Genomic DNA, 25,303 nt, shown 5'->3' with positions numbered 1-25,303 from the left:
GAGCTAGAACAGCTCAGAATATAGAGTGAGCCTCACTCGCTGGCCAAGCTGCGTCTCTGCCTGACAGCAGAACACGTGGTGTTCTAGCATTTTCTTTTGTCACCTTTTTGCTGTATTACACTGTCCCTTAGAAGAAGGTAACTTGCTCCCAAACAGTTTGTTCTGTAGCAGAACCAGGAGGCCTGAAGGGTCTGCTTTGTGCTGCATCTCCACAACCTCCCCGTTTGCTCCCTCAGACCAGCCAACCCTGCAACACAAGGACTCCCACTGGGCACACAAAAGCCTTCTGCAAATCTTAATGAAGAGAAAGTTAAAATCCACCTCATTCCAGGCTGCCCACCAGGGCAGGAATTCAGGCCCTGTTAGCTGACCTGGAATGTGCCTCCTTTGAAATGCTGTTTGAAGTGGCACATACCTTTGTCCTTCACTTGGAGTTCCCTGGTAAGGAGGAGCAGTTCTGCCACATGGGGGGACACACTCAGCCTTCCTCCTGCAAACCCAAGATCTCTGCTCAGAGATGGCTTCAGGCTCCTCTTCAGCAGGCCAGATCACTTGATACTCTCCTCGCTCCCAAAATAACTCTGAGGAAAGCATTGAAAACCTCATTTAATCAGTAGAAGAGACCCTCAAAATAATAAACCTCGGCCCATACTTCAGATTTTCCTTTTGTAACTTCTTGTTTTCTCCCAGAGCCCAACAATTTTGATCCCTTTAGGATGAATGAACCCCCGTGTCCCCAGCAATCTACTCCAGCTGCTGCTGTAATCATGACTATTTCTGCTCCAAGATTAAATGTTGCCAAGTAATGCTTTGTCCCATCTGTGCCTCCAAGTGAAACAGTGATTAAAACCCGCTAATTCTTTAACTCCGTTGTTTTATTTTTTGCTCAGAATGAAAGCTGCAGCACAGATGAGGATGCCCTGTGCTTATGGCTCCTTTGCCAGTGGTGCTGAGTATTTCAAACTGTGTCAGCAGAAATCCTCTGCTGGATGGTGACACAGTGAAATGCTTGATAAACTTCAACACACTGTGCCTCAGAAATGACTGTGAGAATGATCAGTTTGTGAATATTAGCTTTATTTTACAGACTGGAAAGTCAGGGAAGAAAAGGACACCGACAAAAGCTTATGCCAGAAATACATTGCAGAGCACAGCTCTAATTCCCAAAACACTCTTTAATTACGTTACTTTTTTCCTTCAGAATATGAAGCATTAAAGAAACTTTAACCATTGAGAGGAGAAGCAGGAGAATACAGAACAATGTGTATTTAGAAGAATGTTACAAGAAGCATGTTACAAGAAGTAGTTACTGAAAGTGTCCTAAAGAAAAAGGCAAGCAATGCAAAAGATGTGTAACATATTTGTGCACTCAGTGTGTTCATACTTTAAGGAAAGGCAATGAAAACAGAACTAGCAAAACTAAAAATATTCATTGATACGTATAATTTAACTTAATTTCCTGGAATGTTGCAAAAAATAAAGTGAACAGATGTAGTGAAGGAATGCAGACATGGATACTTCTGTCTCTGACTTATTACGGCACAAATCCACACCCAACAAAAACTATCTCAGATCTGCAAGTTAAATACTTGAGGTGTCAACAGCAATTTCAAGGCACATGAACAATATCTAAGGAGAGAACAAGGCAGTGTTGTGTGGTGTGGTACTTCAAGATGGTGGTTGAAAAAAGCAGCTAATGTCAAATTCTTAACTGGTGACTTAGCTCGAGAGGGATATATTGAAAACAGCTGCCAGCAAATATGCAGTAAAGAACCTTTAAACCAGCCATTAAAGATAGCAGATAACCAGAGCAATTTCTAACCTCTTTTCCCAGTGTTGCACAACAGAAGTTAAGGATTCCTCATCCCCCTCACCAGAATCATCACTGACTCTTCTTTCTATAATTTTTTTTAAACCAAGCTGCCCTGAGCAACCCTTTTTATTAGAGTATAAAAAGGCTTTTATTATGCAATATGATGCTGCCTTTCCACCCAAAGATTTCTTTTGTCTCAACTGGAAAAAACTTGATGGGGGGGGGGGGGGGGGGGATTGTTTATTTTTTTAATACAAAGATACAATCCAGCTTGAGATACTGCCTCTCTGCCTTAAAGATTTTTTTCAACAGACAAATCCAATCTGTGCATGTTTAACTCCTGCAAATGCTCCAGGAACCATTTCACACACAGAGTTTCACTCCTCAACACTACCAGCTCATTCTGCTGAGCTGATGGAGGGAGGGCACAGTTCACACTGAAAACATTTGCTGGACCTGAATACTACTAATTTTAGTGTGGGTGTAAACTAAAAATCAACCTGGAAACCCAAAGCAAAAGGTGGGCTGAGATACAATATGAAGATATTCTGGCCAACAAATCCGCTTTCTTTAAATACCAACTGGTAGCCTATTTTTTCCAGTTTTATCCCATTATTTTTAATTAACAAAGAAAATCTTGTGCAACTAACTTGGGTGGCAGCATTCCTGGAATCTGCTTTCTGAGCAGGCTGAAAACTCCTGGCAGAATCAGTGAGTTAACTTTTCTATTAACAAAACACAAAAATGAACAGTACAATCGGTGCTGAAGCCCATGTGTTATTTATTTGGACACCAAACTCTACTTTTTGTCAGGCTCTTCCAGCAATTTCAGTTTTCACTGTGCCAAAGATGGAAATTAGTGAGATGCACTGGGAAAAGTTGTCATGATGGAGCTGGAAGGAAATTAGGAAGGTTCTTTAGATACTTTAAACAGACATATTTAGGGGTTTAGCCTACATCTATTAGGATTGAGGTTCAAATCAGACTGCCAACAACTCTGCCAAACTGTATGGATTGAATGGTGCACTCTCCATAGCCACAAAGCCTAGAAACACCTTTTCCAGTGGAAAATTCAGGTTTAGATCAAATCTCATCCAAGCAACCACAGTGAGATTTCCCAGGCTGAATCAATTTTGCAATTTGCTCCCAAGCATTGCAGCTCTATCATCTTACACCTCATTCTAAACTCTGCTCTGAAATTACTGCTGGTAATTTGAGGGAAAAACTCTGGAGGAAACATCAGAACCTAGAACTGGTAGAACACAGGAATTGCAAATAATGCTTCACCATGCTGAGATAAAGAATGGGCACAAAATGGGGGTAGTGTAGGTACTATTTAAGGAAGAAAAGCCTCATGTTTGCAGGGCATTGTGTAAAAACCTCAGTAGCTGAGGCTTCTGACTTAAACATCATGTAATTATGCACAGGAACCTTGCCAGTCCCTCGTGAGGAAGGAAGATTAATGAAGAATTTAAAATGATAATACTGCCAGGCTGTAGGGAACCAAAGCAGCACATTTCTGTACAGCATGCAAATATTTTCCAGCATTATAAAAATAAACAAGCTTAGACAAGTGAGCAACTCACCACTGTTTGATGAGTGGCTCTAATGCTATAGCTCAATTAACCTGCATGGAGCAATAATAACCTCACAAGCAAAGAGAAGCATCTTTCTTTAGCTTGTGAAACAAAGAGGAATGCAAGAGTCCCTGTGAGGACAGCCTGTGCATACTTGCCCAGAATTACTGCTTAGCCAAGGAGCTAATTAGCTTACACATCAGGTGGGATGGGAACAGGTTCACCATCTCATCAGGGCTGCACTACAGTTAAGGACTTTCATTTTTACCCCTAAGTTTTGTGTCACTCACACCTGAAACAACCCAGTGTCAGACTTCCAACTCCAGCAGCAAATTCTGTAAAGCAATTCTGTGGTTTCTTAGAGGATGCGCTCGTGATACTGCCCATCCTGGCTGGCAGCAGGGGATGGGATGCTACCAGGTAGATTAAGTTTTCAGCTGGTTTTTAGGTGCTGGGCTTTCTTCAGACAGACCTGCACTCTGTAATAGAGGAGGGGACAGGAAACAGTGGAAAGGACCAGCTGTGAGGTCCCTGGGCAATACTCCCATGCTGAGTCACCCCTGGGTAATGGAAACACTCTGCTGCTCCATGGCCCACGCAAACCCCAGCAGGGTGATCCCTGATCCTGCAGAATTCACTCAACCTGTGTCACTGGAACCATGGCTGTTCTGCACCAAGGCTCACTCTGGAGTGACTGGGAGCATCAGGGGCTCAGAGGCAAGGTCCCAAATTATTTAGTGAATAGTGGAGGTTATCACTGAATGCTCTTTGCTTCCTTCCAGTCCTCGCCGAGGAGGAGGAGGAGAAGGGAGAGAATACACACCAGGCTAGTCCTGGAGAATAAAGGTTCCCAACGTCTGGCGCCAACACCCAGACCTGCAAGGCAGCACTCAACAAGCCCCAGCGTTGTGAGAGCGCTTTAGCACCTGCTCCTAACCAGGAGGAGGTTCCAGACTCCAACCATAAACACCTCCCCAGCTCCCACTCAACCCTCCCGGCCCTGCCTGCCTCCATCTGCTGCCCGTGGCTCAGGTGATCCCGGAGGGTGGCACCGAGCAGGTGCATGGAGTGCTGCCAGCATTACTCATCTTCATTCCAGAAGGGCAGAGTCACCGGGCAAACAAGAAAAACTTCCTTCTTTTAACGAAAAACAAGAACAATGTCACCCGCAGGGGGGCAAATAAGATGCATACCCATTGTATTAGATCATCGTGCTACAGCAATGAAAGGCCAGGAGAACAACCAAAGACTGGTCTCGGTTTTAACAACTCTCCCTGCCAAACTGAGTCCACCTGAGCAAGGATTAGACTGTCCCTAATCCTGCCCCTCAAACACTTGTGCCACTGGCACCAGGCACAGGGAAGCCTGGCAGGCCTGAAGAAAAGGCAGCAAGTTGCTTGGTCTGGCTGGAGATAAGTAAGTCAAGACATCAACATGGGAAGAACCCCTCTAAATTACATCTCAAAGGAAAAAACTGACAAGACCTTACTTGACCTTTGAATTACTGCTCCCCTCACTAAAAAGTATCAATTTCTTCACAGGGAAGTTCCTATAATCTTCACCAACATAATTTAGGCTTTATATTATAAAAGAAAAAAAGAATAAACACTTACAAAGCCCAGTATAAATAGGAATGTGTAGTGTCTTTTAAGCACTTTGAAAAGAATGCTTTGGGATTTCAAATTCCTCCCCAAAATTTTAAAAGTGACAGGAGCAGGACAATTTATTCCAAATATACCAGTCTAAGAGGAAAACCAGCTGTTTGTATTGAGAATATTTCTACATGAAGACATCACACCACTCAATTACTTCAACTGTTACGCAGCACTATCTAACACTGCTCACACATCTGCACAGCCACAACCCTTTAGGGGCAGGTACACACATTTCTGCATAATTAATGAAACACAAATTCCAGCACAGGCAATGGAAGCTCTGCTACCAACTCCAGAAAGGCAAGATCTCACCTTTTAGATGTCTCCTTGCTAAAATCAGCTCAAGCTCACGCAGCTTCAGCCACACCAGGTCTCATTCCAGAGGGCTGCCTCCCAGCACATAGCAAGCAAGATTCATCTGCCTCAAACTTCAGCGATTTCCAGTCATTATCCCTGCAGAACTGGGGAATTGCTGCAAGCCCAAGCTGCAGTTTTAATTCAGCATCAAGCTTTGTTTTGTGTTTTGAGAATGCTCCACTTCTGGCTGCTGCTGGCACTCAGGCAGCGCCCTGCTTCTGTCGTCAGCAGCCCCTGTCCCACAACTATCCCAACTATGCCTCAGCACCAGTTTCATTGCATTGTGTGGTTTCTCCATTCCTTCCCTGATTTAGTCCAGGCCTCTCCTCGGGGCTCTCAGATAATGAAAACCATGTGAGAGTAAAATGTAATCTTCAAACACGCAAACCAGTTTCGTGTGCATTATCAGAAGGGAGCAAAATGTTGACAGTGCATCATTTGTCCCTACAGATAGCATCAGACTCTTTTAATTGCTGCTGAGATTAAAAAAAAAAAAAAAAGATTGGAATCACCATCTACGTTAAAAATAAAGTCAAAATTCAAAGTGAAAAGCTTAACCAGTCCTGAAAACAATGGAAATATGATCCTCAAAGAGATAATATCCATTTTGTGCCACCTTAAAGTAGTTTTTCCTCATATGTCAGTTGTGACATCCTGAAAATTTATATCATAAGTTGACACAAATAAAAAAACGTAGGTGGAGGAGGATGCAGAGAAGAAAACAACCACTATGGCCTAACTTTAGCATGGAATTTTCTGGCTTTTTCTAGCAATACCACAATTTAAACTATTTTAAGCCCCCATATGGAGGAGCTCTTCTTATTTCAGAAAGCTGTTTCACAGAATTTAAAGGGACTAACCACAGAATCCAGAAAGCAGGCAGGAATGCCCCCTCCCTTGGTCTCAGATCTGCTTTTTGTTTCCTGTAGAAAAAGAAACAGCTAAAATACAGGTAAATTGCCAGTTATGAGCCAGAGATGCTGTGACCCAAGGAAGGGCACAAACCCAGTGCAGTACTGGGACAGCCCAACACCACTGAGAGATCTCAGTGGGTACCATGGGTTAAAAATATGAATTAAAACTAAAACCCTACAGAAGATCCAGCCCACTGCACTTTTAGACAGCAAGGATGCTATAAAAGTGGTTTTGGTGTTATTCTTTTATCACAACCACCTGGGCTTTTCATGTGCACCTTGTAAAAAACCTTTAATTACCTATAAGATGATTAATTGAGCCTCACCACCACACTGGGAGGAAGATATTACTCCATTCCTTTTAGCAAAGTGGTGACTGGCTAAGTCTTGGCCTATACTGATGTTTTTTGTTGCCACAACTATGTCACTCAGGGAATTGATTTCTTTCAATGTGAGTATTCCAGCAACCACTCTAAAACAGATGCAGTTACAGTAGGAAATAATTGGTTTTAGGTGTATTGCTTAGGAAACCTCGTATAAACCACACCAGCACGACTTCTGCCTTGCTAATAGAAACTTCATCACTGCTAGGAAGATTTTCTGTAGCAAGCACAGATCCTGCCTAAATGGATTGGGGATGTTGGCACCCCAGGACTCGTGCAAGCAGAAGGCAGAGGAACCCTCTGAGGGTTTTCTACAGCTGGAGAAGATATTTCTGCAAAGGATCCTCAGCAGCTGCAGAAAAACAGTTTAAAGATTTAGAGCCTTAATGAACAAAATGAACTTCACTGAGTGCACAGAAACCAGAGGTAACACACGGCTCCTGGAGCACAAATCCAAGGTGATTAACCTTCCCTGCTCCCCCGAGAGCTCAGTCAATGCCAGCAGGGCTTGTGCAGGAAATGCACTCAGCTCTCCCCTGCCTGAGGAATGCAGTGCCAGAGCCTCTCCAGGCAGGAAAAGCTGTCCTGGGTCTCCCAGGGGAACACACCCTGCAGTTTGCCTCCCCCAGTCCATCCCCGCCTTTTGAGACTGCTCCATGGAAGGGAAGCTCCCTCCAAACCCCCCGAGCAGCAGGGGATGGGGCAGCAGAGTCCCACACACAGTTCCTATTGCCATCCCTGCTCCCCCAATCAGAAATCCACTGGGCTTTCAGCACATGCTAAATCCACTCTTCCCCCCAGCGGTGCTAAGTTTTTTTTAATAACTTTTTCTTTTTTAAAGAAGATCCAAGTGCTCCACACCCAATCCCAACTCGATGAGAGCAAAAGCTGCTCTTTCTCATGCAACTTTGGAGTGCTCTTTCCTGCCTGCTCTCCACAGATCCCTGATCTTACCCAAAGGAAGGGTGGAACAGGCTACATAATGGCTCTTGGTCTCTTCAACCTTCATCATTTACAGTAAAAAAATGTTCCAAATTTGTTTTTACCCAACAGAAATATCAGCACTCAGCTGTGATGACTCCAGAAAATTCCAGATTACCACCTCCTTGTGCACTTCCACAGGCTATCCCAGGATCCCAGACTGGTTTGGGTTGGAAGGAACATTAAAACCCATCTCGTTCCAACCCCCCAGCACAGACAGGGATGCCATCTCACACTGGCTTTAAGTTCTGGCTCTCCAAAAATACAGAGGAGGTTTCAGCTTTGTTGCTTTTCAAAAAGACAATGGGAAAACAAGGAAGATATATTTTCCCAAGCCCCACAACAAGACAGGCTAGCCCCAGTATGAAGCAATCAAATTTGTTTCAGCTGAACACAGAACCACCCAAATTAGAACAGCAGGAAAAGTCCACCAAACCCTGATGGGAACAAAGTCACTGAAATGTGGAATTACTTTCCTTGAGGGTTACAGTAAATAATCCTGATATATTAAGTAATTCTTTCAAAAAACAAGTTGTGTAGAGACACAAAACATTTTGAAAAAAATATTACTGCGACACAACTCTTAGACAAGGTCTTACAAATGCTAATTAATTCATTAAGCAAAATCCTAAACTGGCTTAATTCATAAACATTCATATAAGAGAACTGTTCAACGACATTTTGGTCTACAATTGGACACTGTAAGTGCTTTGCTAATACAAATAAGCCTTTAAAAACCAATTTTATTGGATCAGCAAACTTTTTTGTCATTTACACAAAGTCTGGTTCTGTACTGTGACCAATACTGATGAGCCTTAGCCCAACAGTGGTTACCAAGGAAAATGACCAAAGACCTCTCCAAACTCCCAAGGAATTTAAAATATTTAGTATTAAAAAAAAAAAGGTTATTTTAAGCTGAAACACAACCAAACTAGACAAGAGTCATTCTCAGAGAGGATGAGAAAGTAAAAAAGCAGCAAGTCTGAATGGCAGCATTTATCTCTGAAGCCCTTCTGCAGGACCAAGAATGCAGAGTGCCTGCCAGGACCAGGAGACACTCTGCTGTGGGGAACAGGAGGGAGCCCCCACTTCTCCAGGGCCAGCCAAGCCCTGTGGGACTGCCCAGGACAAGGGATGACACATCCAACCACCCCCACCAGGGATGGCCACAGCTCCATCCCAGCGAGACTCCAACACAGGCTCCTCCTGCACCTAAGCTGAGCTCCTCACACAAACCTCTCCACTCTGCTAAGGCAGGATTTTAAAGCTTTGAGGCATTTGTTTCCACAGGCCTTTGAATTCTGTTCTCAGGGGTTTTTTTTAATTAACATTTCATTTTCTATTCCTATTCACCCCTCATGCACTGAGCTACTGCTGACATCAAATGTCTGGTTTGCCCTGAATGGCCATTTAATACACAAGTAAGTTTTAAATCTATTCTTATTTTAAAAACTACATCCAAGTGTCCATGTAAACACAAGTGTCCATCAACCACAAAAAACTCCTTTCACTTACAGCACAGTAGGCAAGTAAGAAAGATTATATCGCATGTTTAAAAATTCATTGCTCCTAGGAACAACTTCACACTATTTTTCCCCAAAGTTGTTGGATCTTTTTCCTGTCCTGAAGACAACATTTCAAGGCTACTCTGGAGACCAGGTAATATGCAAGATTTGGATATTTGCTGACTTTAGAGTTCACCATACAGCCCATTACTTTCACATGGACACAGTTCCAGTATCAGATCTGTCCAAAGCATGGATCAAATGCTTTTGGGAAGGCTGAAGGTATGGCCATGGAGGCTGCAGCATGAAGTTCTTCCTGTGGCCAGCACTGCATTCCAGAGCTGCTTGGGAATACACACTCCTGTATAAAAGGGTTTAACAACTCCTGCAGCCAAACTGGACTCACAGGGCAGGTAGGTGCCTGCACTTTCATAAAAGACAATGATTTAACTCTACATTATGATGCTGCTGCCACATATAGAGCACGTGCGGAGAGAAGATCAGGCACCAGGGTATGTGGAAGCCTAACCTAGAAAGTACCTACTCATCAGAAAGTAAGAAAAGCAGACAATTCCTGAAAGGAATGAGCTTAGAGAAATGGGTTGTGGCCCAGATTCAACACAATGGACAAATCACTTTGACAAATCCTCTAGTGCTTCCTGCAAGTGTATAACCCCAGCAACAGGCAGTTTGGAACACTTCTATGAGGAACCAAGTCCTCTCTTGTATTTCAGTGGATAGAAGAGGAGAAAGAGAGCCTGGACCTTACTGCCAATCCCCAAGAATGGCTGTTCTCACACTTTTATAAACACTTGGTCTCCATGGAAGGGGGATACCTAGCAGCAAACATTGGCAACCAAGGACATTCCACTCCCACTATATCGTCCACAATAGCAAGGAGGGGAAAAAAAATCCATAAGGCTACTTTGATTAGGAACCCTTTGAGAGGACTTCTTCAAAAGTGAGTGTCTGAAAATACCTTGAAATGTGGGAATGTGCAACAACAGCCAGATAGGGAAAAACAGGCATCTTACTTTATTCTGAAAGCATTTACACTTCAGCCCAAAGTAGGAACATCCATTAATCCAAGAACCTTTTGCCAAGAACAAGGTCATCATTTTCTTTTTAATTCACAACAGAACCCAGCACACAACATGTTCTGCACCAAACAGAGAATCTCATCATTTACAAGTGTTTGGAACCAGGTTTTAGTTTAATGCATACTCTGAACTTGTAAGAACTTTATTATACTGGGTTTTGTCTTCCCTGCAGGCCAGAGCTCTGCAGCTCTTTAAAAGCCACTAGTAAGAATGAAACAAAAAGTGCACAAGGAGTTCTGCCCCACAAGGGGGGTATAAACAGACAAATTCTTTCACTGCCAGAAGAATTTATACATTAACACACTCTTGGACTGTTGACAATTCTAAAATTGAAGACCTATTCCTGTGTATACATTAATACAACAATCTAAACCAAGCTCATATTTTACTCCACATTAAGAAAATTAAGCTTTAATGAGCTCAAATTTTCCTTGAGCTGTTTGCTCATTGCAGTGACTGAGCCCCAGCCATGGAGTAAGGCATCATTGTGCTGAGCCCTAGGAAGAATTAAATGGTGCAAGTTGTTCTATCAAAATAACCACCAAAAAAAAAAAAATATATATATATAAAAATCACATTACACTCAACTGGAAACAAAAGGAAGGGCTAGAAGTGGGAGAAGCATTTATGCTCTGAGAACTTGGGGGATGCAAATTCTCAGTTTCACTGTCATGGTTAGGAAAATGTGGCAGCAAAGCAATGCAACCTTATTTCTAAATAAACAAAAAGATTGATCAGTCTGCTGATGCAAGACAGACTAAAGAGAACAAGAGAACTATTAAATTATCTCCACTTCTGGGATTCTGGCTATTCTTTTGCAAAGTGAATGGCTTATGCTAATCAGGATGCATCTGAAATGCATCATTCAAGCCTTCTTGTGCAAATACAGTTCTTATTTATCCCAAAAGATCCCCACCAGCTGGCAATGTTTGCATACAATGTTAAACCCAACCTCAAGAGCCCATGCATTATGAGTCATTTTACACTTAAAAACATTAGTTCCCTTCAGAGTTCTCCAAGACCGTGTATCCCACGAGAAGAATTTTAGTGGAATTCAGCAATAATACACTATGTTACCATCCAACTTCCTCTAGCACAAAGAAGTTACAAGTTTTCTGTTGTTCGGTGGGTTTGGTTTTTTCCCTCCTAACAGTGCTTTTCCTCCAGAACATCTTTGGGGAAGGAACAAAAGGATTTGCACCAATCCCTTCTACATGAATCAAATATTTATGCTATACCCTCTTGAAGCACTTTCATCTAGTAACCTATGGAATGTGATCTCCTGACCTCAACACTCAGGCACGTCTAAATCAGCTGCCCTTTGAGCTGTATTAGAGGCCACAGAGAATTTTTATACATTTGTATCACAGGCATATGAAAACCTTGTGGCCCAGCTGCGGCGTTCTCTGCTCCAAAGCATTACTCCAAAGTGTACTCCGGGCAAGGGGAATGCTTTGCTTGTCCCACGTTTATGGCACAATCTGATGTCTTGTGTCACCAGGAGCAGGCAGGATGATGAACCACGCTATCAGCACATTAACCAGTCAGCACAATTTAAATCCAAGTGTCATGCCAAACTCCAAGCCCACGTCCCACCACACGGCCACTCTGTCCAGCTCCCTTCTGCCTCCAGCCCCCATCCCCAGGGCAGCCAGTGCTGCTGCAAAAAACCTCCAGAATCCAAAAGGAAAAGCACTTGTGGGATGAGCAGAGACCCCGTTCCCTCCATCTGGAAAGCCCACCCTTTCCTCAAGAAAAATAAATCATTCTACATTGTTTTCTGGTTCCCAGGAATCTTTGAGGGATGGGGTTATGTTAAAAATAAGTGTCCTGGCAGTAAAAGAGAGGGAGACCAGGTGTCCCAGATGAACCTGCAACTTCAACTACAGCACAAATTTTTCCAGGGTCAGCTCGTGACCCTGCTCCCTCGAGGAGCAATCACTGAGGTAACCCTGGTGAAAGTCTGACCCAGAGATTTAACAGGGTCATGGGCCTGATGGTAGGGTTCATGTTTTCACAGCAGCCCTGAAAAACCTGAGTGATGCTGCCCATCGCTCACACGGGAGCAGCACGAGGGCGTAGGGAAAGCTCGAGAACACAGCTCTTGTGTTCCCACCCTGACGTGGTAGACAAGGCTCAGTGCCCTGAAATAGTCAAGCAGAAAAATGTGAGACAGGAGCCAAAACCAAGGCCCTGTCCTCCACCCCAGGATGGATCCTGGTCAGTCACTTGCCCCAGTCCCCTTGCAAGGTGCTCCACTGGCTGCTGCAGCTCAGCAGAGACTGAGGCACCCCCAGGTCTCTGAGGGTCCAGCAGCTCACAGCACACTGACTTGCTGCCCCACCTATTCCACTTTCTTTTCCCACACAAATCCCTCCAGGGAAGAGGAAGGGAAAAAAAAAAAACCTAAAAAAGAAAGAGGAACAGGGAGCAGGACAGACCAATATGTAGCATTTCCTGTATCATCCACAGGAAAAACCCACGCAGCGGGGAAGAGCTCAATGTCAAGGCTGGTTTCACCACATGAACAAGCAGTTCCTCCTGCTGGGGGATGCTGCGTGATTCCACAGGGAACAATACAATCTTCCCTGACACAAGGAGTCCCACTAGCAGCCACACAAAATTCCACAGGTCCTTCCCTTGCAGAAATGCCTGGTAGCAAAGAAGGAAGGAGGAATGTAGGTACAGAGCTGGGGGGGAAGGAAAATGAGACATTCACTGTGGTATTATCACTTGCAAAGCAGGACACACTCAGCACTTGGCCCCTACAGAAAGGAGTATTCTGCAAAATATGTTTCCCTGCACAGAGACTGGGCCTCCATCCAGTTATTATGTGCACATGTCCCTGCTGCGTTTTCAGTCTTACTTTGGGAAAAAAAAATCTCAAAACAAAGGAAACATCCCCTCATATTCACTGTGCACAGTGCCAAGCATGCTCCTGACCATGTTCAATAATCTGTTAAGGCGTGCTAATTATGGGTGCAACACTTTTACACCTTGTGACACAGCAGTAAAGCACTTAATGTAAAACAAATTCCAGTGTGAAACAAGAAATCAGCCCATGGTGGCAGCCCTGTTTGCACGTGTGATACAGAAATGCACATAGATGCTCCTCTGTGCAGCATGACCAGCAAAGACAATCTCAACACGTGGATTACAAGCACAATGACTGCAATTATTTTCTCAAAAGAAAAGAGCACCACAAGAAACGGCTGCTTTCAAACACGGCCTGACACAAACCCACTTCAGCGACTTCCACCGAGTTTTACTCAATGCAATTACACACAAGTACATCACTATTCCTTTTGGCAATTTACTACCACTGGTGAAAGAGGTGGATGAGCAAAAGTATTTTGTTCGTTTTTTCTTTTGCAAGATGAAAAGCAAACTTTACAAGAGAGAGAAGTGATGGACAAAAGCTGACAGAGAAGAGAGCCAGTCTAGCTCCCAGGTTAAGGCTGGAGAAAGAATGCAGAGTCCCTTCCAGCATGAGCACATCTCTTACCTACCGATCCGCTGAAGACAAAAGGGTTTTCTTCTTTTCAGAAACTGGACACTTGTAGCTCGTTGGGTCAGTCACACAAAGCTTCCCTGCTGCCAAAGGTATTCTTTTTCCCCTCGGGTTTTTGTTGTTGTTGTTTGGTTTTTTACCCCAGAGAGTAAAGGGCAGAACAGTGGATTCAGCAGGGGCAAAGGGTGGAATTCGAGATTTAACGGGCTGGAGAACTGCAGAGCTCTCTCCAAAAGATGCTGTATTTCAAGGCGCTTTCATTTGCAAATCCTTCTTCATCCTCAGTGTCAATAAAACCGGAGGAGGGGGAGTAAACTTTTTTTTAACCGCACAAATAAACCGGACTCCACAATACGGGGAATGTGATACGAACTGGATTTGTGGCTCGGCTTTTTCTTTTATTTAATAAATATACTTTCAGAACAGGCAATCGAGCTGGAAGGGGGGGGGTAGAAAAAAATCCCAGAGTCAGCCAGGACCTGCCCGCGGTCGCTGGGAGGAGGATAGCGGTACCTCGAGAGCGGCAGAATAAACACAAAGAGGGGAAAGTCCGCGTCCCGGCGGTGGCAGCTCGGCTGTCAGTGGCAGCGCCGCCCGGGGCAGTCGCAGCGCCCGCGGCCCCGGCAGCGAAGGGCGGCCCGCGGCATCGCGCCCGGGCGGGCTCGGCTGCGCTCGCTGCTTCTCCGCGGTTACCTGTGCGCGGCGGCGGAGCGGCACCGGGCAGGCTGGCGGCACGGAGCGCAGCGGAGCGGGCGGCACGGGCGGCTGGGCTCCCTCCTCCGCCTCCTTCCGCTGCTGTGGGCGCGGGCGGCCCGCCGCCGCCGCTCGGACACACGGACACACGGACACACGGGGCGGCCCGAGCCGCGGGGCGCAGCGCTGCGGATCCTGGCCCAGCACACGCACCCCGACAACCCCACCCTGTGCCCGGAGCGGCGTCCAAACGCTCCTGGAGCTCTCGGGGCTGTGCCCTTTCTCTGGGGAGCCTGGGCAGTGCCCCAGCACCCACCGGGGTAAGAACCTTTCCCGAATACCCAACCTAAGCCTCCCCTGACACAGCTCCAGCCGTTCCCTTGGCTCCTGTCCGTGCCCACAGAGAGAGAGATCGGAGCTGCCCCTCCACGGCCCCTGGGAGGATGCTGAAGACCACAACGAGGTCTCCTCCAGGCTGAACACACCAAGTGACCTCAGCCACTCATGAGAGTTTCCATCTAGACCTTTCCCCATCCTCATGGCCTCCTTTGTACACTCTCCTAAAAGCTTAATATCTTTTTTATATTGTGGCGCCCAAAATGGCTCAAAACATTTGAGGTGAGAACACCTCACTGCAGAGCACAGCACAGGAGGACAATCCCCTCCCTGGCCTGGCTGGTGATGCTGTGCCCAGTGTCCCCCAGGACAGCCCTGGTCCCTCTGCAGGAGGAGCTACCTGGGCAGCTGTGGAAACACCAACAGGAGTCAGCCCCACCAAAACCAGCCTGCCAAGACACTGGACTGAAATGGGTTTATAGCAAAGTACACCAGCCCAGGACTCACCCCATTTTTGCTGGCCAAATGCTGAAAATAAATGAAAGCAAGGCAAGAACTGGTCATGACTAACTGCATATAGGCAGGGTATTAAAGGAGATCCCTGTATATCATGTTCTACTTAAAACCAAAATGTACACTGCACGGTCTTCCAAAGCTTAGGCTATCCTAACAGGAAATATCCACAGACCTCTACTACTCTGCCACAGCTGGAAATAATGGTCAGTGTGAAAAGATGAGACTGAAGACACTTCAGTTCTCCCCAAATACAACTCTGATTTTCAGCATTTTATCACAGGATAAAAGATGGTGGCCACATTCAGAGGTGGCTTTTGCTGAAGGCTTTAGTGCCTGGAATCAGAGTGTGGAATTTCAACTCCTAAAACAGTTTATCTTTAAACATTCCACAACCTTTACAGCAAAGCATGGACACACCACCTTTGTGCACGTGACCCCATTCAACAGCCTATAAAAGGATCCAAAAATGCTGCTAAAAAGAAATACTTAAGGCAGTCTTGTTTTGGAAGATCTAATAGAGGATTAGTAATGGCAGTAACACAGCTCTGCAGTGGAACCAGTCTTTGCACCAGAGAGGCAAAGCTCTTGTTCTGAAATGGGCTAAGCAACACCAACTTCTCCTCACCCAGCCCCTGTAATCAGGACAAATCCCCAGTCTAAACAAGGCTGACAGATAACAAACTGGTCCTTCAGTAGGGACTTATTTGTGTACAAACAATCTACCCTGCCTTTCTCACAATCCACCTCCTCCTTCAGCTTTTGCATAGGGAGCACTGGAATCCTCCCCCAGTGAGGCCATTCCTGTCCTGAACTCCAGAGGAGGACAATCTCCCAGTGACAGCTTCCACTTGGCTCCTGGTCATTACCTTGTAATTTCAAAAAAAAAGAGCGAAACAAAAAACTGAATGCAGCTGTCACGGTGTGTCCACAGCTGATTTAATACATAAAGGCCTGATCATGCAAATATGAAGCCCACTAAGCAGTACTAATTTGGTAAGGTTTGAAGCTAAGATGCCACCAGTTTCCAAAAAAACCCTGAAAGTGCAAAAACTGGCCACATGTCAAATCCTTACACTGTGAAATTTGGCCTTCATGTGAGGAGAGATGGCATGATTCAGCCATTTACCTTTTAATCACTCTGAGCAAATAAATCCTTTCCAACATCCCCAAATGTTAGCACTGAAAGAAAGACTTGGCCAAAAATTCAGGAAGTCAAATTACAGAAGTCCCAAATGCAGCATTCTATAAACATCTATTTTTCCCCCCTCATAACCAACATTCATTCACTGGAATGTTTTAATGGCAGAAATGCAGAAACACATGTAAACAGCTCATTAACATCCCATAACCTTACAGTTTGAAATGCCAAAGGAAAAAGAACAGGCAGCAGAGAAGCAGCTACTGAAGGCAACATTTGCTGGATGCTGTGGGGCAGCGTTGTAAGGGAAATTAGCACAGCTAGAGCGAGGGAAAGAGTTATAAACTGTGCTTCAGTCACACATCCTGTCTCCCTCCCACATGCTCAAAGAAAATATGGGAGTAAAGAGAGGAGGCAGAGTCATCAGGAAAGCACAAGCGTTGCTTCATGCAGGCACTGGGGAGCAGCGAGCCTTGCCCGAGGCGTGTTAACCTCGGCTCCTCTGCTGCCTATTCCAGGAGCACTGCTCGTGTTCAACCCACACAACTGGAGATACCAGCCTTATCGGGACTGCAAAAGAACAAAGCTGCATGAAATCCAAACTCTCTTCCTTAAAACACTCTCCCCCTGTATCCTCCCTTCACCCAGCTCCCCGCCCAGGCCGGTGCTCAGGAGCTCCAGCACACATCTGAACGGCTGCCAGCGGAGGAAGCGAGCAGTTTCCATACACACATCACGCCACAATGTGGGAATTCAGGAAACAACACAAGAAAGGGGTTCCTAATAACTGTTCCAGCGTGCTCGGGCCAATTTATGCAATCACACAAAGGTCACGGTGGTTGTGCTAAAAAAGCACAAAAGATAAGCGCTACAACGGCAACTAATTCAAAGTAGAAGAATAAATCTCGGGCTTAGGAAAACCTGGTGTTGCTCCACCTACAATTTTTTAAGAGGCTGTCCTTCACATTCTTTAAAATTCCTCCATCTTAAAGTTCCTCCCTCCAGGAATGGCTGTAACTCTGGCGCCCTTTGTCCGCAGCAGCTGGAGCTCAGGAAGCTGCTGATATTATCCCTCCTGTACAGACACAGCACAGCTCAGCTCAGCATCCACTCAGCACACTGCACAGGGCCCTGAATTCATTTCCGTGCATCTCTGATCTCGGGCCAGTTTAACGGAGCTTTTCTTCTTGCACATAAAAATAAAGTGTTAGCAGGGCTCAGAAGTGGCATTTAGCTCTTGAGGCCAGACAGAATGTCCCCACCAAAGTGAGGGGTTCTTTGTCTATAAAATACATTATTGGGCAAAATAATGACCCTACAGTAAACAGACAGTAATACAAAGAAACAGGAAAAAAAAACCTAAGAAGAGGAACTGAGGATGTTTGCCAGGAATGTGAGCAGGAGCAAGAAACAGGAATTTCTGAAAAGGGAGAGTGTATTTCTTGTCATAGAAGACAAAGTCAGAATCCCAGAATGGTTTGGGTTGGAAGGGACCTTAAAGCTCATCTCATTCCACCCCCTGCCTTGGGCAGGGACACCTTCCACCATCCCAGGTTGCTCCAAGCTCCATCCAAGCTGGCCTTGGACACTTCCAGGTGAGTTTGACAAATACTCATTGAATAAAAGGAAGTAAGCGAACCAACATCACATGTTTGGGAATACAGATCAAAACAAGACTAAAAGATTTTAAAGCCTTGTAAAAGTCACAAGAAATGTGTGGAGAAGGTACCAGAAGGCACCAAGGTACCAGAAGGTTGAGTGGTTGGTCCAAAGTCAGGCTGGGAATTCAGTCTGCACTTGCAGAGGCCTCTGCCTTGCTGCCCACATGTACAGTGAGCTCAGACATGCAGTACTGCAGCTTTTGCTGCTGTTTCACCACCTGGTTTTAGCACTCAGCACCTTCAGGCTGGCCATGGCCATCTTTAAATCAAATGCAGAGGATTTGGTGTTGCTGCCACATCCAGTCCTGAGCTCTAACAAGGCCTGGAAGGCACCCTTGGATCCTGTGTTGTGTACGGCTGGAGAGCAACTACAATTTCTGAAGGGAAAGGGAATCAGACATATGAGAGATTGAGGCATGAACTACATGAGTTATTATCCACTAAGATAGCAAGAACAGCTATTCACAGATCAAGAGCACCAGAAATTACCACCATCAAACTTGACATGCGTGGAATTGCTAGAAAAATTCTATTCTCAAAACACACGAGCAGGAACAGTTCACACTACTTATTCCTCTGGCCTTCACTAAGTAACTGCTGTGTCTTTCTATACAAATGTATTATTTTACCAATTCTACACAATAAAACTTTGATGACCACATAACTGCTGTGAGGGAAGTAACTGATACAGAAACCTCTGCAAAGCCAACTTCATGTCCTGTCTCTACTGTGATTTACACTGTAACACAGCCCCAACTCCTCTAAGATTTTTCATGCTGCTGCGTGTGAAGAGTTTTAAAAGTCTGTCAGTCTGGGAGGTGCCTCTAATGGATTGTAACTCAAGTGCAGCGTAGCTCCTGGGGTGAAGAAAAGGCCTGCAAGGAAGGGGGAGAAAAGGAACAGCTTACCACGGTGAAATGCAATATAGAGGTCAGCAGTGACATGTCACCCGTGAGGTGATTGATCAGGTACCACCTGTAAGGAGAATTATTCTAACTGCTGAACCTTGGCCCCTCTCTGTGCAGAACTGCAGAAGAGAGCTGTGTATCCAGGAGAGTGGTAAACAACTGCCAACTATGGAAAAACAAATGTTTCAGCTTTGCCCTAAACACATTCACACCTCAGTGCCCTGCAGTTAAATGGAGTTTGGGCAAAATAAGGTTAGTCTGGACAAAGTGATTTCCTTACAAAACACTGTTCTTCTCCCAGAGATGGACCTGTAAGCCTTTAGCTGATGCCTATTATATGTTAACAACTTTAATGTAGGAAAATTGACCAGTCCCTTGCTTCTCTGCACTCCCACCTCTCAAGTCTCTTTAAAAAGAGATATGTCTTTAAAATCTGATGGAATTAATTGAAAGATTCCCTCAACTTCCAAGGGATTTGGACCAGAGTGAACAGTAAGAGTAAGGCATGGAGGCACTAAACCTCAGCACAGTATTTGTTTGCTCTCAAGGACTAAAGATTGTGTGAAATTACAAGTGAACAAGATGTACAGCAGGATCTGCAGCAAAAACCAGACTTGCTAATCCTGATATTTCAATGACCATAAGGCCTAAGAGGGGACAACCATGGCTGGTTTGATATCAAAAAACTCAACCTCTTCAAAGTCTCCAGGCCTTAAAATGGTGCAGCTGTACTGATAAATACTACAGGGACGGGAGACAGGGGGTGCTCTTTGATTTAAAGCTCTTGCAACTCATTTTTAATGCTAATGTCAGAAGCAGACTCAAAAGTGAGAAATTAAAGAGGCCCAACCAACAGCAATCTCTGGCTGGGAGCAACCTGGCACTGCCTGGGAAGGGTAAAGGCATGGTCTCAGTGAAGCACTGAGTGCCATGTGCATGCAAGAGCTCTGCGAACTGCAGAAGCAGAACCATCTTCCCCTGCTACAGAGAAGCTGTACTGTAACCAGCTTGTTCTGAACATGAAATTAAAGAAGAGAAATGACAGGGGAAAAAATGTTAGGTACAAAAAACATATTGAAACAAAATAGATTCATTTCTCTTAAATAACTTCTTCAAAAAGTGCCAATTAGAATTTTTATGAATACATAGATGTGCTCCTAAAAGCAGTCTTTTCCCTGTAGTAAACTACCAAAAGACTGATAATTAGAGAGAGCAAGATATCAAGTTACAGGTAATTGATTAACATTTCATTTTCATGTAAATTAAAAACTAAAAATAGAATTATGGGAAAAAAGTCTGATTAGATTTTACAATCATTTTCAAAAGCTGCTGCCACATTCTGGAAGAGCACCAGCACTCTCTGCTGGTGATCTTTGTTCAACAGTTATCAAGAGAAAAATGAGGGATGAAAGTGCATTATGTTCTTGATATGAAATGCCATTTCAGTTATAAATTTATGATTAATTAGGTCCCTAACAATTTAGAAAACAGCAGCTCTAGGAGCTAGCTATGCTTTTGGAAACAACGCAGTCATTACTAAGAACTGCATTTACTCTGGGCAATCATCACTCACTGGAATAAATTTCACTGTCTCAAATAAACATCTGATGTAAATGCTTCTCTCAGCAGAAAGCACTTCTGTGGTGCTGCCACACAAAGACAAGCTGGTGTGAGAAATTCCCATGATGCCAAATCCCTCGGCTCCACCCTGACTTTCCATCAATTTTTGGGCTGTGTCAAGAAAAACAGCTCTCCTTAAAAAAGTCCTAGCCCAGCTCCAGCACCTTCCCCAGCAGGAGCCACAGTGGGAATGCTGCTGTTTTCATCAAAGCAAACCTGCTCCCAGCCCTGTCTCTGTTCCACCCTTTGCCAGGAAGCTGGAAAAGCTTTGATTCCCTCTCCCCAGGATGCACCCAAGCCGTGTCTCCTGGCTTGTCTTACACACCTGAGCCAGAGCTTGCACAGGGACAAAGAGGCAGCAAAAAGAAACCCCAAGCCAAGCACCTCAGTGCCAGCTGTCCCAGCTCCCAAACTGTGCTCGGATCAGGCACCAGGAAGAAGGGTTAAAAACTGGCAAATTGAATCCATGTGCAGCTCATGGAAGTGTGGGAAACAAAAGAGACAATGTTAAGGACAGAGTATTCATTAGCAAAGGGCTCAAGTTTCTTGGCTTCTGCCATCTGCTTCCCAAAGGCCATTTTTCAAGGTAGCTTTTTGTTCTTCAGTTTTGAATGTATCTGTGGAAAGACATCCTACTCCTTCTTAGCTAACGAACTAAAGCTCAGTGCACGTTCAATGGCTTAAAATATTTTGTCTTTTTAATTCCCTGGGGACAAGAAGGGAATGCAATGTCAGAGGTGGGGTTTTTCTCCTCGGATTTGGATCAAATTTTTACCGGACACAGCTGACCCAAAAAGCTCAGACACCTCTATAAATATTTGTTTACACTATGGTATTAAATACATAAAGAAATCCTGTGTTAATAAAAAAAAAATACATGGGACTTCATAATGCTGTATATATGTGTATATTATGTGTAGTGAGATACACAGCCCTTTTGACTATCTTCCTTTATGAAGTAAAAATTGGGAAGAACAGCTCCTGAATTAGAGAAACAGCTCAGAGCCCTAAAAAGAACACGCTCTGTGGTAAAAATAAGTGAGTTTTAACATAGTCGTAAGTTGAAGTCAGGAATAATTGTTCTAATGCATTCTGCTCCTGACAGATCTCAAATTTAGAAGAGCTTCACATTTGCTAAGAGTCCCAAGGAACTTTTAAGCATTCAGGGATCACTGACACTTGGCAGAGTGGGACAGAGTGACAGCCAAATGCCAAGCACAGCTCTGAAACACTGCATGAGGAGCAGACATTCCTGCCTAAGAGGGCACAGCAAGTTTCCCACTGCAGAGAAGGACAAGAGTTTTCAAACCTGAAGTTTTCTGTTCTTTGAGAAATTTAATATTGGGCACATGACAGGATCCAGGCAGAAACCAGTGATCTACAGGGATGAGATGCTCAGAGCCTTGAGAACTTGAGCACCTATAGGACATTAACATGATTACTTTTTTAATATTATTAACTATACATGCCAGGCTGCTCTTAAATATTTTCTTCCCACATTCCTACCCACACCTTTACCTTTGTACCATAGGAATTCTGTATTTAGCTCTGCCCCTTGATCATTAATGCAGACTCCTGAGCTTCAGACTTCAAAGCAAGGCAGGATTAAGAGTCACAGGCTCAGGACTGGGACAGCATCAACCTCCACCTTGTGTTCGACTCCACAAACACCTCCTGGGTGTCAGGACTGGGAAATCCAAGGATTTACGTGGAGCTTCCCACAGGTTAAGTTAAGAAGGGAGCCCAACAGTGCCTCATCTCCTTCCAAACACTGGTAAATGAAAGGAAATGGGAATGCCTCCTGGGGTTAGGGAAAGAAAGATGTGACTGCTCCAGAAATGCGCAAAGGAAGAAACCAAAGGCTTCATTGTGTGGAAATGCACTTCTCCAGGAAAGCTCTTCTCTTCTCCCTCTCCTAAGCAGCACATGAGAATATTCTCAGGGAACACATCATCACCCACAACCCTGGTCATGGCTTAGTTTTTATTACTGACTTTTCTGTTTTTCCCTCTCACCCTCCCTCATTCTGCTGCTCAAAATGTCTGCACTCGCAGCTTCCTCATTTCTGCAGGTCCTCCCCTGCAGCACATCCCAGTACCACCAGCATTACTGGGAGCTCCAGCCGTGCCTCACCACCCAGAGCTTCCAGCAATGAGCATGACAACACAACACAAATGAAGAAATTACAGCACAGACATATCAAGATACAGGTCTGTCCAAGACCCTGAGGAACTTTGGGACTCATTTCAACGTGACTTGCAATCAGCATCCCTTTGAGTTATATTTGAAAATTACACCAACTTGGCCAAGATTAAGCCACATCAGGCTTAGGCAGAAAGGCAGTCCAGACTTTTTCAGCTTTATTTGTAGCTGCTCTTACATCACCACCTTACAAAGAAATTACACAACACCAGACTAACACAGGTGCAGTTCCTTTAGTGGTAAGAAAGCTGCTAGAGATCACCAGACTCAGGAATTTTCATTGACAACACAGCCTACACCTGCTCTGGGTTAGCCATGGCAATGCTACAGTGGGAGAAGCTGTTGCAGAGACACTCACTGCCCCCATCAGCCTCACGATCCCTCATGAACACTGGGCTCAAGTGATGGTAGATGGTGTTATAGAGCAGAGATTTATTTGCTGAGAAGGTGAACTGCAAAGCCAAACTCAGAAATTTCTCTGCCTAACAAGAAGGTTGCAATTAGGTCATTGCTGAGCGCTGGGTAAGCAAAAACATTCCCACAGAATAACTCAGATGTGACAGCAGGTACTTGGAATGAGAACAAGGATTTCATCCATGTAGTCCTGCTGCTGAGTTATGTGGATAAACAGTGATCCTGATGGAGCCAGCCCCCAGCAGGACACGCAGGTGTCGGGATACACAGACCCACTTTAGCACAAACAAACTAAATTCCCAAACAGGAAAGCCCATGTCCAACTCTTGAAATTTGACAAAGAGCTCAGAGCAAGTTTCAGGTCAGAATTCTATTCAGGACGTGGATGAACTGGATCCAGGCCACAACCTTTTTTCATATCTTCTGGACTACAGTTTGAGCAATGCTTCTTATTTCTGAACCCAATTTCTGCTAAAATACTCCATCAGTTCTACCCTCAACACTGCTCAGCTCAGGCTGGATATTTTGGTAAACGCAAGACATTTATTCAAACGCCAAGGAATTCAATAGAACACTCTCCACGCTGCTTTTGGTCACTGAGATTCCCTCCCTTGGATCCTGCACATGGAATTACCTGTCCTAGGGGCACGCAGGTCAGGAGAGGGGAGATTTGTGGGTTAATGGGATACTGTTCTGATCAGGGAGATTAGGTTACAAGGCCATGCTTTGTAACACACTGCCTTCTTCAGTGTGGCACTTTAGTTTACAACTGGGGATTTCTTCTAATTAGATTGTACTTTTAATTATTTATGGCCTGTATTATCTGCAGAAGCTGCCCAAAACCTAAGCCTTAATAAGGATAATTTGAATAATTATATTTTTCCCTCTTTTGTAAAGCACCTTGAGCCTTACTAATGAGAAATGCTAGGATGTGATTAGATGCTTAATGAAAAAATATAATTAGAAAGTGGAATAAAAATGAAAAATTAACTAAAACGGAATTTTATATTTTATACTGCATTGGGGTTGAGTTAAGAATCATTTATCAGGGGCGATGCTGAAAATTTTAACCTGAAAATTGAGTGGAGATCTTCTTTATTCATGCTATGATGGGAGAGTGCAGGTGAGGATGCCAGAGTCAGGGCGTGGATGTTGTGAGAACCCCAGGAGCCTGAAATATGGAAGTGCTGGGCTATCCCACCTTGTGCAGCCAGCGCTTGGCTGGTGCCAGCACCAAGAAAAGCAGTGGGTGTTCAACACCACCCCAGCTCCTGCATCCACCACAGCTCCTCCACAGTGAAGATTTGGCTTTCCAGCCTTCACCTTCCCCAAAAAAGTGTCCGGGAATTGAGGCAGATGGGGTTTGAGCTGCTTACACCATGTGGTAGAAGTCACGGTGAATATTTATGGCCTTGCCTGACTCAGTGTGTGAACGAAATCCACAATGACCGCACCGGGGACGGCCGAACCAAGGCACGGATGCAAAGCTTTTAACCCTTTGGGGATGATCACCCTCCAAATTTGCTCTCTCAGAGATCAAAGCAGGAGGATTTGGAGATGTTTTTGTAAAATTCAGAGCTGGGGCAGGTGCGGGTGAGCTCCGGCGGGAGGAGAAGGGCAGAGCAGGGACCATCCCTGGCGGCTGGGGCACAGGCTGCGGGTAACAAAACATCCCCGGCACCACCGGGACCTGACAATGGAGCCGGGGAGGGGCCGGACAGAGGAGCAGGGACGGCTCCCACACCCCCCAGCAGCCCCCGAGCCTCGCCGCCTCCCCACGCCCAGCCTTCCCCAGAGCCACGAACCGCGCGGGCTGAGCCCCAGGACCGCCCCACACCGCCCGGTGAAGGAGGAGGAGATGGCCGTGAGGGCAGCGGGAACACCCGGCTGCCCTGCCCCGCCTCGGGGGGCCCGTCCCGGGCGGTGCTTGAGGGGACAGCGCCGGCCTTTCCCCGCGCCGGCCGCCGGCCTCGCCCCGCGGCCGCGGCCGCGCCCTCACCCCGCGCAGCGCCCTTACCC

General features: G+C 45.2%; 1 protein-coding gene across 2 annotated transcripts in view; it reads right to left on the bottom strand.

Annotated features, from left to right (window-relative positions):
* AMOT (angiomotin) overlaps window positions 1–14,596 on the bottom strand; it is a 49,438-nt gene extending 34,842 nt beyond the window's left edge. The window contains exons 1-2 of one of the 2 annotated variants that reach the window (XM_041424327.1): window positions 13,791–14,596; window positions 416–581 (exon numbers count right to left, since the gene is read on the bottom strand). The gene's annotated coding sequence lies outside the window, so the exon portion shown is untranslated. The remainder of the gene's footprint in view (window positions 1–415; window positions 582–13,790) is intronic. The other variant, XM_041424328.1, reaches the window with a different exon arrangement.
* Window positions 14,597–25,303: the final 10,707 nt, after the last annotated feature.

This window comes from Onychostruthus taczanowskii, unplaced genomic scaffold (assembly GCF_017590055.1).
Source record: "Onychostruthus taczanowskii isolate IOZ18803 unplaced genomic scaffold, ASM1759005v1 scaffold81, whole genome shotgun sequence".
NCBI classification, from domain to species: Eukaryota; Metazoa; Chordata; class Aves; order Passeriformes; family Passeridae; genus Onychostruthus; species Onychostruthus taczanowskii.
Note: the sequence above shows the minus strand (reverse complement) of the source record. Positions and strands in the feature narration are given on the sequence as shown.